Below are 14,580 nucleotides of genomic sequence, written 5' to 3'. Positions count from 1 at the left end.
AGCATAATAATATAATAATATACACCGCAGACGGTACCGAATCTCGCGATAAATCGTTTCTGATGAATAGAAAATTAATCGAGTATACAGACAGTGTACACGCGTACGCTTATCCATATAAGATGGATTTAATCGAGGTACCTATTATTATCAGAGTACCTATAAAAGGTACCGCCGCACCGCACGTGCGTTGTGTACTGGTTCGCGTCTGTGTACATAATATGAAATTAATCGAGTGTCATAATATATCTCTTATACCTATAATATAATATTAATAGTAAATTATGTCTATCTATAAATAACCTAAATTATATTTATTTATAAATTAAATATTATTACTATATACATTTGGAACCGGCTCGAGCGGTGTGAATTTCGACGCTTATGACATATTACGGTAGACCACGTTCATTGGTAAAGCGCATAAATTGGTAGAAATCCATAAATATTATTTTTTACAATTTTTATGAATCAAATTTCAAACTTTGAACACAATAAGTGATAAATTAAGGCACCGTATAGACACTTAAATTTCATGTATCAAATATAGAGTGTCTGAGTGCAGACTATATAGTATAATAATAATAAGCTATTTCTTTTTTTTTTCACTGGATTAGTGTGTGGCTTACTCAGTGCTCTGTTATTAATATTCTTATGGACGTTTGATATAATTAACTAAACCAATCGTAGCACAAGTCACATCCTGAAAAGCAAAATACGAATATTTCAAGGGATACAGTTATTTAAATGAAGTTATAGGGCTCTTCGGCCTATATCATGTGTTGCACCGTGTAAAAATGTTCACAAACACCACGTGTGACGATTAAATCACCATTAGGAAAACAAACTATATAGTCCTCGTCGGTACATTTTGAAAATATGTACACATAATATTGTTTTAGACTTTAAAATGAAAAAAAACTAGCGTGTCGATGTACAACAAAAACAATACGTACATGTTCATAGGAGAGTAACATATATAAAAAGATGGAGCATACGATTAAAACAGTACAAGCTGGGATAAGATTTTTCCCGGTCGACGATAGAAAATAAATTCACACTGTATAATAAATGAGTGTAAAACGCTATGTAATAACATAATAATAATAATATGATATATATATTATTCGAAAAATGAGAAGTAAACTGGAGTAGCGGATGACTGCACCGCCAACAACTACCGGCGGCGTGGTCAGACGTGCAGTGCATTAGCTGTACGTAACGCGGAGTAAAAAATAATAATAAAAATATTAATAATAAAAATAAAAAATAATTATAATTATATTAAAATACGCGATAATAACACGGTAAATTTAATTAAAACAACCCGACCGACCGGCCGGCCGACGACGGCGCGCGTATAATCTCATCGCGCCCGTCGTATTCTAACGATATTGCCTACGTGTACATATATTATAAAATGCAGGTAGGGTATACCGCAAGCAGCACCGTCCGTGGTATGAGCACAGCGATTATTACAATATTATGGTAAATTTAATTAAACTATATTATAAGTTATAACCCGCGTGCGCCCGGCGTAATCTCTCACGCCAACGCGGATGATTTTTTTTTAATTGACTTTATCTCGTCGTCGTATAATACGCGTACACTCGATATAATATCATAATATTATACATATATTTAGCCATATCTCTTCGTATCGTCGTCGTCGTAATAATATTATTTTATTATTATTATTATTATTTTAATAACGTGTTCGAAGCGTACGGAAATTACGTTTTTACATATTTCTATATTAGACAATATGTAGGTACCTATAATAATATCATAATATTACGAATATTATATATTTAAATCTACGGACACTGCAGCGATGACTATTAATATGGCGGAGGGGGCGCCTCGTCACCGTCTCCATAATATACTCGTCCGCGTTTTTTTCGTTATTCCGTAGTTGATTATAATAGTATAATATAATTTACGTTATAATAATATTCTATACGCCTAAACTATACCATTAATATTATGTATGTTTTACACACCTATAATATACGCAGTATACGCACCTCATAAACGATCGGCGCAGGCGCATTTAACGAGCGGGGGTTTGATCGGCGAATCCCCCGACACATGCAGGCGGAAGCTACGCGCTATATTATATTACTATTATTGTTAATCATTATTAAAATTATTTACGGACAGAACTGATGGCAGCCAGCTGTTTACGCACTTAAACACCCAAACACCCAATGCGTATACGTGTAAATTTAAACGACGACCGGTACCGATATGGGTTATGGGCATCGATACGTATATCCGGCTGACCATTAACGTTTATGTTATTATAGACCTAATAATGCCTAATACGATGAAACAATAATTAACAGACATTCAAATTATGTGTCACGAAAATGATGGTAAATTATAAAATATAATTATAACTAAAATATAAAATTTAATTTTCAAATTTTATAGAATTGTGGACAATTTGAAAAACTGGCACCGGGACCCGTAAGTGTGTTGCTACAATAGATAATTTCTTCATAAATTGTCTATACTCTATAGTTTATGTATAATATTATACACTATTAATATCTAATAAAATAAGATGCAAAATTATGATTTTATACAAATTAAGAATTAAGAATTATACATAGAACTAAAATAATACACACTTGGCATACAATATGCGAGATCTCCCCTCCTAGTAACGGCGGGATATAGGATTATTGGAAGCAATAGCTTCATGTCTCAATGTCTGAAATGGGTGGGTGGGTGTATAAATATATATATAATCATAAGACCTTAACACAAATATCATGGCAAATATTATAATTAATAATTACTAATAGCCCCTGCTGCTAATTTTGGTTCAATGAAGAGTGCGGTGGTAAATTATTTAAAATATACAATAATATGCTTCAAAGCCTCCACAATTTCGCGCCGCCACTGTTCCCACCATCCATAACGTTATTGTACATAAAATAGTTGTTTTTGGTTATCAGAAAAGGTGTGTAAATGTTTATTTAAGAGAATGTCAGCGCAATGTTTGTTTCCTCTCTCAGACCTACGCGCTACGTAAATATAAAACGCTTTCACCTAAAATCGTTGTTTTATGATTTTTGAGTAATCTTAGAGTAAAATCAGCTATATAATAAAATTTAAAGAGAATAATATTTTTGAGGGTATGACATATCGGTTTTATATTTTATTGTTATTTGTCTTTGTATAAGACTTTCCAAATAAAAAAAAAATTTGTAAGTTTAAATGATGTTTTAAGATAATATTTAGACAAATCGACGTCTTACCCTCAAAATATATTGCTCTATCGTTTTTGTAATGGGGGATTTTACTCTAGGATTACTTAAAAACATAATAAAAATGATTCTGCGTACCTAAATGCGTTTTTTCTATGTTGAGAGTGAGCCCGAGAGAGAAAACAAATAGTGCGCTGATATCCTCTTAAAATATAGTGTGCAGAAAGTTAGTTGAAAGAACTGCTATTCCTGCACAAGCTTTGGCTAATAGGGGGCGCTGCAATATTGATAACTATATTAATTTGACAAATTGATCTAATGATTATATTTTTACTGTTGCAATAATGGTATTAATAATTCTATACATAGATTAAAGTATTTCAGTATCTTAGTATCATATTTTACTAAAAAAAGTTGATTACTTCGGTATTGAACGGTACTGTGCTAATTCAGTAGATATTACGGCCTACCGTTCAAATGGTATTTGAGGAGTTACCGGTATACCAATATAAGTAGATATACCTAACAAATCAAAAAACCATAAGCTCTAATTGATATAATAATGTAAATCATTATATACAATTAAACTTGGTTAACTCAATGTTGAAGGGACCGGCCAAAAAGTTTGAGTTATCCAAGAATTTGAGTTAGGTACCCACGGAAATTCTAGGGACCGGGGAAAAATTCAAGGTAACTATATTTCGACGAATTCGAGTTGAAAAGTTCGAGTTGACCAAATTGTACTGTATTACCAATAAATTAAAAAGGTATGAATACTACGGTAGGCACTGGCTAATGGCTACCGTATAATTAGAATTCAGTACCATGCATTAAAGTCTGCAGTCAGCCTAGTACCAAAATTCAAAAATTTGACTTCAAACTATATTGGAAAATTAATAATCAATTTGTAATAATTGGTAACAGCAAAATTAAAATTTCTAACTTTCCAGAGTCATCCATACTATCGTAGATGATCGAATTTTATTAAAGTTTATTATTGAGTGTCTAGTAATAAGTGCGTATTATACCAATTTACGTTCAGCAGTTCTCTGAAAGGTTCATTTTTTTTTAAATATGAGTTTGAATTTACCTATATCATCAAACTTAAAGGTAACAACATACTTTGTATTTTGTTGTTTTTTTAATATTTTAATTTTAAAACGCGTTACTCACATTTTTAAATTATTAATTTTAGACAATTTATGCTCATTCAACCAATGAAAGTTACAACCAAAATGAATATACTTACTAACTTACTATATACTTGATTAATAAAAATAGTATTTCGGGCAGTAGTAGTAGTAGTAATAATAGTAGTATAACGAAATACGAATTATCTGAATAAAATATACTCTAAATATTATAGTTAATATTATAGGTAATATTCTTAGTTAGAATATATTTTACCTTTTAATTAATTCACTTGACTCACATTTTTTGTAATTGACAGAGTGATATATGTTGATTAACAGTGTCCGTTTGTTATAATGAAAGCCATTAGCCATCGACGAAAAGTTTTTAGTTCTAATTATCGAGTGTGTATTTAAACAATATTCTTTTGAGTTATTAATTTACTTGTGCCCTATTTAACTGTACCACATAAATACAAATTAAATGAAGCGAGTTAAAATATTACGGTTGAAAATTTTCATAACGCGTTTCAAACAATATAATATTGGTTAATCTCTTCCAACAAACGACAAAATATGATTTTTCCTTAGAAAAAACTCCTAGAATTAACGAAGCTAAATGAGAATCGCTGAACGTACATTTGCCATGTTACTTAATTTATAGCACCAGCATCTTTATAAGAAAAACACTTATTTGGATGGTTAGTTGGAGGTCAACCATTTTAATTTTGTTGTTATAAATTATAATAAATTGGTTACTTATTTTCTAGAATGGTTTGTCAAAGATTTTATTTTTGGATGCCTGGTTAACCGTTAACGGGACCTCTTACATATTATGCCATAAATACATAGTAGGCACCTACCAATGAATTTTGCAGACTATGATAGTGATAAATAAAGATAGATTGTTGATAACCTAAATAACACAAAAAATGGTATAAATGGCATACATTTAGGCAAAAATGCCCCAAACACATTAAAAAATTAACTTAAAAAAACCAAAAAAATCTACTTGCCCAAGTGAAAACCACTTTATTTAAAAAAAGGTGGGTAAGTGGATGTCGCTCTGCTGTACAGTAGGTTACAAGTGGATCACTGTAATGAATGGTGTTAAATTTGAATTCAATCATATAATATTATTGTATAAGAAAAACGATTCTGAGCGAAAACGGTCAATCAGCCTATGATATTACCAAGTATATTTGATGATATTATTGTGAATAAAGTAATTTATATATAACCTATTTACATGGAGCCTTGTTTTAAATTTTCAATCCTTAGCCATAAAAGTTAAACATTTTATACATTTTAACTACAAAATAATAAATAAATTATAAATTTGATAAATGTTGTCAAAATTTGAACTTTAAATGCTTATAAAAAAAAAATTGTGCCTATGTATTTTTCATATTTTTCAACTGCTATTAGAACGATATATCAGGAGCCTTATATTACAATTTCACGCTTTTTTACCCAACAAATAAAATTTTATTGATATTTATAGAAAAAAAAACTAAAAAAATTTAAAACTGACAATGTCCGTAAACAGCTCAAAAAGAGTCAAAATATTTTCAAGATTTTATGGTCTATAGAAAATGCTAATATAAACATTCAGTGAAATTTTCAAGTACCTACAGTCAATAGAATAAAATACAAAAAAAAATTCAAATTTCAAAAGTCTATAAATAACTTAAAAAGATTTCAAATAATTTGAAAATTTTATCAATTATAGAAAAGTATAAAATAAACATTTAATGAAAATGTCTAGTACTTACGTTGAATAATTTTTAAATAACAACAAATTAAGAAAATCGTTAAACGAGAATTTGTTAATTTATCATTGAATACGTCTAACTTCAAACGCACATACAGAATTAGTTTGACTTTCCAGTAAACATTTTTTTTTTGATTGTAGGCAAATTTTGATATCAAATCTTTTATCTTAGATATACATAGAACATTTTTTATGAATTTCTAATCCGAAATAATTTGCCAATTTTCATGATTATTTTGATGAATTTTATCAAGATTTTTATCACCATTTTAATTTCAGACGCTCATAAACAAATAGTGTGGATTTATGTTCAACCTTATTTGAATTTCCACTAACAACTTATGAGGACCGTTGTATTACATTTTCAAGAGCAAAAATTATTTATCAGCAATAATTTTAAAAAAACTAATAAAACTCAAAATTTTTTTATGCTTTTAAAATATAAATAGTTCAAAAAGAATCACAATATTTTGAAAATGTACATATAAATTGCTAACATGTACATTCTGTAAAAATTTCATCTATAGATATTTTTGTAACAGTTACAAATTACAATAAAAAACAACATAAAAAATCTCAGTTTGTTGTTTGTTTTTACTGCAGACGCTTTTGAAAATTTTTGGGAATTTTTTACTTTGACCCCCTAAAGTATCAACTAGATTTACTTTTCTACCAGAAAATATGTTGTTGACGAACATTAAAGCATTTTTAATATCCCAAACGGTGATAATGACACAAAAAAAAAAAGAACATTGCATTAATCTCTCCGTTCAGAATTTAGAATGCATTATTAAAGCTATAAAAGCCTAGAAGTTTTATAGCCTAGAAAAGCTATAAAAATGTAAAAAAATTCAAAATTTAACTAGTATATTCTGAATCAAGGGAGCATGAAACGCATTTTAAAGGATTAAAGGAAAAAAATGGAAAATCCATCAACATCCTATGTTTAGTGATAAATAATAATGTCAAATTGTTATTTTTTTTTTTAACAAGGTCGATCACAAGTTCATTTAAGTTTGCCACCCCTGATGTATACCTAGGTAAAGTTATGTCGACGCTCCAAAATGTTATCAAGCTGAAGCACCCTGTGACTAACTCTACCGTTGCCCTCCCTCCTTTCCACATCCTTTAACACCGCTCTAAACCAGTTGCACGAAAATCTGAAATTGTACATATTGGATGCTGGCTCTCCTCAAATACCTCAAGTTTTTTCAGCTTAATATTATTTATTATAAACCGCACTACGACCGACGTTTATACTAACCCAACCTATACATGCCTATTGGCTATGATATAATAGGTATTCACTCGTCGTTTCAATCCGGGGCCGGGGACTTGCAGGTGTAGAAAATGTGTATGATAACATAATATCGTGTCTACCGCTGCAGTTCCGCCGCACCGAAAAAATAATAACAATAATAATAATAATGTGCTGTTGTTGTTATTACGGTGTGTTCCAAACGGCCAGACGCGGCGGCGGCGACCCGTGTCCGCAGCCAGCTTTATATATTGGTAGGGTGCATAATATAGGTAATATGGGTGCGAAGACGAAATACGTTTGCACGCGTTGTCTCTTCTCGGAATCGCCGCGCGCCGTCGAATGGGTTTCGTTCGCGGAATCGCTCGTTTTGCGGTCAATTTTTTTACGACCCGAACGCGTCCCCGAGGTAGGCGGTCCCGAATATAATAATATAATAATATTTATTATAATGCCTATAAATCCAATTCGTTTACTCCTCGAACATAATATAATATTATTATTAATAATAATATATTATAGTACAACCGACGCGGCGGCGGCGGCGGCGGCGGACCGGGTCGGCGGCCCGCCAGCCCGCCGACAGATTTATGTGGTGGACGATGGCGAGGGGACGACGTCGGGACGAGGTGGCGGCGGAACGTCGTTCGGCGGAACCTCTCCGCCGGCCACCGCCGCCGATGTTTGTTTTTACACAAATACAATTATAATAATAGTAATAATATTTACACACACACCCGCCGCGCGTCGAACAAACACAATTATAATAAATATTATAAAAATATATTATTCATAAACGCGGCGGCGGCGGTGGTTACACCGCGTAGGTATCATACACACCCGCAGCGCTCGTAATATGTATATTGTATATTATAATATAATGCACACAAGAATACAATAATTATTATTATAGCCCACGTCGCGGTCGTCTCTACACGACTTGGTCCACCGCCGCCGCCGCCGTCGAAAATTTATTACAATAATTTACTGCACACGAGTCCAACTCACTGCCCCCCCCCCCCCCCCACCACCTATCATAACATCTGTCCGTCTAATAACATTGTTCGGATAAATATTATATTATTAGACATTAGACATTACGCACATGTATTTATTAAAATAATGATATAATGAATTGACTATCGAGTATCATACCACAGCATACCACCGTCACTGAGGCATAGGATATAGTCGATTTTTTTTTTTGGGGCGGGGGGGTGTTAAATGTCGGATTTAGTCCAATACTACCTGACGGGAACATGTAAACTCTCCCGGGTCTACTTCAGTACTACTAAGCTAGGGGAGCACGGGGCCCCATTTGTATAACTAATACCGATAGAGTTTACTAGTTTTAAAAATTGGGAGAGTTTACCATACAATCGGGATAGCTTACCACCGCCCTTTAATAGATAAACAAATTCTTCCATCCTTTCTTTTTTTAAGGAATACTCTCATAAATTGAATGTTTTTATTTCCAGAATAATAATAGGCAGTCGAAATGTAAAAGCAGTTACGAAAATTGTATTTTCATATTCCAAAGCAAAATAATTTTGGTACAATTTTTATTGTTGTTTAAAAAAAAAAAACAAAACGTAGGAAAAAACGATAAAAAATAGTTAAATTTGTTCAAAAATCTCGCTAAATAAATAACGACTTAATAATACTATATATGTAAATGATAAATTATTATACTTCAAACGTTGATGCGTTTCTAGAGAAAACATTTTTACTGTTAAAATAATCGTCCAGTACCCACGTCCCACCTATTTAGTGTCTTCATAGATAGGTACCAACGTACCATTGTACCAACCAGTAGGTATAGTATACATTAGGAGGACTTTTTTCCGCGTGCACGGCGCCGCCAATTAAACCACCAAGACCAAGAAGAGACGGCGGCCGACAAAAATGAAAAAAAAGCCGATATATCGCGGGAACTCGCTCATAAAGTACACACGATATTCCCGATGTAATTTATCGTCTCGGTATACATTGTTACGTACGTAAACATTATCGTTACGTTGTAATAATACGATAATAATATTACCGGCCGTACAACGCGTCATAATAATATAATATAATATTATGCTGTGCGGGGGGGCGGCTTCGGCGGCGGCGGTCGAGAAAGCCAATTAGCCGCGCGCTGTACGACAAAACAAACGGACAGACGGACGGTCGGACGGGCAATAAATTAAAAATTAATCTCGCATTTACATATAATATAATATATATATACATAACAGTATACGAGATATATGCGCACGACGTATCGAAAAACGAAATATTTTTGTTTTATTTATTGGAAGGAAACGACGAGGAGAGAGGTACGTAATAAATAAAAATCCGAAACCACCAGACGACGACGACGATAATATTATTATAACGACGACGACGCACGGATTCCGATGACTTTTTGTGACGCATTAGGCGGCGGCGCCCGTTTTCCGCTTTGTACGCCCGACGAACGACAACTAGCGCGCGCGCCGCAGCCGCCGGCACTCCATTCCGCGGATATTATACGACTCTGCTCCGATTCGCGGCTGCCTTCGTGATGTGAGACGCAAGTACGAGACGCTATATACAACAACAACAACAACAACAACAATAATAATCATATCGTCGGCCGCCGTGTGGGAAAAACGCTTTTGAATGTTTGTGAGAGATTTTTTTCCATTTCGCTATGGGTAAGTGTAATATACAGATGATGTTGGGTGGGCCGATGATATTGTTTGTTCGTGATCCGGTCGAGACACGCGGCTCACCGTTCGATCACATTCTTCGCGGGTTACTTTACCGTTTGTCGCGCGAACACCTCTTTCCATCACAACAGACAACACAACCGAATGTAGTTATCACTAGGGGGGGGGGATGCTCGAAAGGCTTAGCCTTTGCCCATAAAAAAATCCCACAAAATAAAATATATTGTTCGTGTGTTAATTGGATAATTTTGTTTGGGGAGGTTTTAGCCCCGATATAATGCGATTGGGTCTCCGCACTTATATGCATACAACTATCGATTTTATAATATACTAATACAGTTTATTAAACAATCAATGAAACAACCTACGTTTACCTGCTGCAGTTCTCTTGATTTCAAAGCAATATCAGTAGGTATATTACATAATGTATGCACACTGGCTGTAGTTGCGCGAAAAGCCTTCTTCGTTCTATTGGATTGAATTGAGACAATTATGACGATAACTATATGAAGAAAAATCAAGAGACTACAATTTATTATACCCTATTTCTTTGCGAGTCTTACAATATTATGTCCCGGTTGAAAATGTGCATTAATTATATCATCCCTGGCTGAGCGTACCTATAAGTGTTCCGTGAGAATTACATTCATGCATGAACTTTTGAGTAATAAAGTTGGTTCATCTACCCTTATCTTTTTAGTCCTTGTTATTCTTTAATGCTCCTCGGAGGGTTTCTAGATATATTACAATTTACAATTATATATCATATAATATTTAAAAAATTACAATATTAAAAAAGGTGGACTAGTGGGTACCGCTCTCAGGGGCGTATTAACATGTTTCCCGCGTGCCGTCCTAAATAACTAAAATAATAATATAATATACTGCGCTAACTGAATTATCATTTAATTAGCTACTATAAAATATATATTAATTAGGCAAATATGCAAAAGATATTTTATTTAAACACTAAATACTATAAATTTGCTGCTGTAAGCATAGGTTAGGCTAAAAATTCTGTTTGATAAAAATAAATAAAAAATCTATTATAAAAAAAATTGATAAAAATCAGTTTGATAAAAAACCAATATTTGATAAACAAAATTATATTATGAAAAAACTATATTAGATAAAAATTAATAATTAATGTTAATTAATGGTTCACGGGCAAAACATTAACGTAGACTCTTTTTTTTTACTTTTGTCTGTAAAATTTATTATTTATCTTTTATATAGATATAACAGTCTTTGAGTCACACACTGCACACAGACTACTTACTTAGTACACTATACCTATACTTAACACGAATGGTTACAAATCACATAATGTCATTTTTTTTTTAGTGTGCATCTTATCGATAATTAGGGATTGATTACTAACGATGAGGGACGTACAAATAAAACATTACGAATGTCAAATAATATAATATTGATATTTATTGATGTTTGAATAAAAACTAAAATTTTTACTGATAAATAATAATAAGATGTATTATTACAAATTTGTTGAACTATTATGGGCCACAACAAAAGGGTTCGCGGCCGCATGTGGCCACAAGTAGACTATAAACTTTAAAAAGTTAATACATCTATAACACAACGTACAGCTCATGAAAGCACAGTGACAGCTCCACAGAAAAATCAAGCGATTGGTCAAAGTCGGGGGGCTACGTAAACTTGGTCCCCCGAAACTTATTTTTGACTCAACGGTTGCACATTTTTTCAAGTAGATTGCTAGAACATGCTAAAAGGTCACTAATTATTGGCATAAGTCCGAAGTCGGTAAGACAGAGTCAGGGAGCTAGCCCCCCGAACTTGTTTCCTGATAAAGTTGGTAAAATAAGATATTGCAAATATATTTAGTATAATCAAAAATTATAAGATAAGTATTATTTAATTTTTAAAATCTTATTAAGTAAAATAATTTTTTTTTAATTATTATTTTTATTTTTATCCGTGGGTACCTATAGAAATTTCTAATTTTATAAAATAGTCAAGGGCCGGTTGGAATACTTCACGGCATGTGCTGACGAAGTCCACGCGACTATGCCACATGCCAAATATGAGGCAATATACTCGCGTATTGTAATAACGTGTATAGTATAGTAGACTTGTATATATCTATATAGTATAAGTTAATCGTTAACAGTTGATTTATATGGTTTAGCCAATTTGTGTATTTTTATCCATCAAGTCGCTACGACTATTGCTGTAGACCAGGGGTCTCCAACCTACGGCCCGCAGGCCGAATCCAGCCCGCCAAGAGTTTTTCACTGGCCCATCAAGCTAATTAATGTTTTGAAAATAATATATTCATTATATTATTTTCATTTGGATTTTATTGTTTTAAATTCATTGAAATAATTAAATAAAATGAATTTATTATTTTTTTCCTCTGGTGTTATTCGTAACAGCTTATATTAGTAATTTATACCTATATATACATACTAAGTACTAACACTATAACTTATAATAGAAAAATTGGTTATAAAATAAAAAAAGCGGGTAAGTGGATGTCGCTCTGCTGTACAGTAGGTTACAAGTGGGTCACTGTATAATGGATTGTATTAAATTTGAATTCAATGATATCATATCATTGTATACGAAAAACGATTCTGAGCTGAGACATTTTGTCAGTCGGATATTTTATATTGTTATTAAATTTTATTATAGCATATAAGTTGAATTAATATTATAAATTACAACAAAATGACTAAAATCGTTATTTTTATTTTTATTCGCTTCTATGGTGATAAACAAAGCGTTAGAAATTAAAATCCCATTTTTAGCGGTTTTTTGTAATTTGTCGGTGGTTTTTCCTGTGGCATTAATTAACTGTTGAGAAAATCAAAAATTACCACTTTTAAGTACCATCTTGATCCAATTTGCTAAAATATAAGATACTATATGTTGAAATCGAAGCACTCCTTCTGGTAGACATTTTGTATACAGGATAAAAAAAATAAAAATAAAAAAAAATAAACACCATTGTAAAACCATTCGATCCGGCGCTCCACTCAGAATCTAAAAAATGTGTAAACAAACATTCATTTTTCTAAATAAATGTTATCTGTTCTTCAATTTCTTAACCGATTTATTCCTCTAAAAATGTTGGGCCGCGATGCCAATGCGCATCTCATTTTTAGCCGGCTGTAAAAAAAATTGGATACCCCTTCTGTATAGACTGTATAGAGTGTAAATACATGGTATTGGAATCCTTCGGGACTAAAATTACGCGTAGGTACACTACCTATCAATATATATTATATTGTATACAATACCTGCGACATGATCCTATATTATGGATCAAACTGTTATAATATGAGTACACAAAACATTTAGCGCAGCATCGCAGTCATCGTTAGTATTCACCACTGGCTCTGCAGCCGGGTTTAAGTTAATATTTGTTTTGTATCTGTATAATATTATGAAAAACCGAAAGACGCAGATTTTTGTACTGCACTGTAATAAGCTATAATAACGCTAATATTTTCCTGTTATTATTTATCGGTAGTATCATGCGTAGGTACCTGTGTTACACATACCATCGGTTGTAAGCACGGTTGTCGTGAAGAGGAGAAAAGAGAAATAAATAAAAACATAATATTCACAATAAAAATATATGCGTCGTTTACAACGCGCGCATCTTATATATTGTTATTATTGTTGTATTTTTAACAGAAAAAAATATGTACACAAAATAATAGGTATGATGATGATAATAATAATAATAATAATAATAATAATAATAATAATAATAATAAAAATAATATTATAATATTTGGCGAGCACGCAAAACAATCGTGTGCACCTGCCGTAAACAATCATGGTCGTCGTTAAAGTCACCAGCTTGTTACAAGGCAGGCTATATATTATATAAATTATATCTATATAGTATATACTTTAAACACACGTTTATTGAATGTTATATTTATAACACATTTACGCGAAATTGTTCACACGGCTCTGTTATAGTAATAATATAGGTATATATATATATATTTATTATTCAAATTTAAAATGTATGGTATTATAATATAATAATATGTATATGGAATGTAAATATATGCGTAATCGTAACAACATTGATAATATAATTATAATAAAAAAAATTGATCGTACGACATTTGTCGATTGAAACGATCATTAATAATTATTACACTTTAGTACACTTTCGTACATAGGTACATAGGTAGGTATACTAAAAAACATCCACGTGTAACAATAAATAGGATTAAGTACATGATAGGTATTACAAAGTTTATAATAAAATAATAATATGGGTTAACAAAAACTTATAATAAACTTAGGCTGATGATAAAAAAATATGTATATTCATTATGGGCGTAAAAGTATAATACTATAATGCATATATATATATATATATACATATGGTTCATAGATAATTTATGTACAATACTCACACGACTATTGGGACTTTGGGAAGTCGCATATCTCTACCTTTTATAATATACAAACGTCACGATGGACACCAAACAACAGA

This window comes from Metopolophium dirhodum, chromosome 1 (genome assembly GCF_019925205.1).
Source record: "Metopolophium dirhodum isolate CAU chromosome 1, ASM1992520v1, whole genome shotgun sequence".
NCBI lineage: Eukaryota > Metazoa > Arthropoda > Insecta > Hemiptera > Aphididae > Metopolophium > Metopolophium dirhodum.
This window is presented reverse-complemented; position numbering follows the sequence as displayed.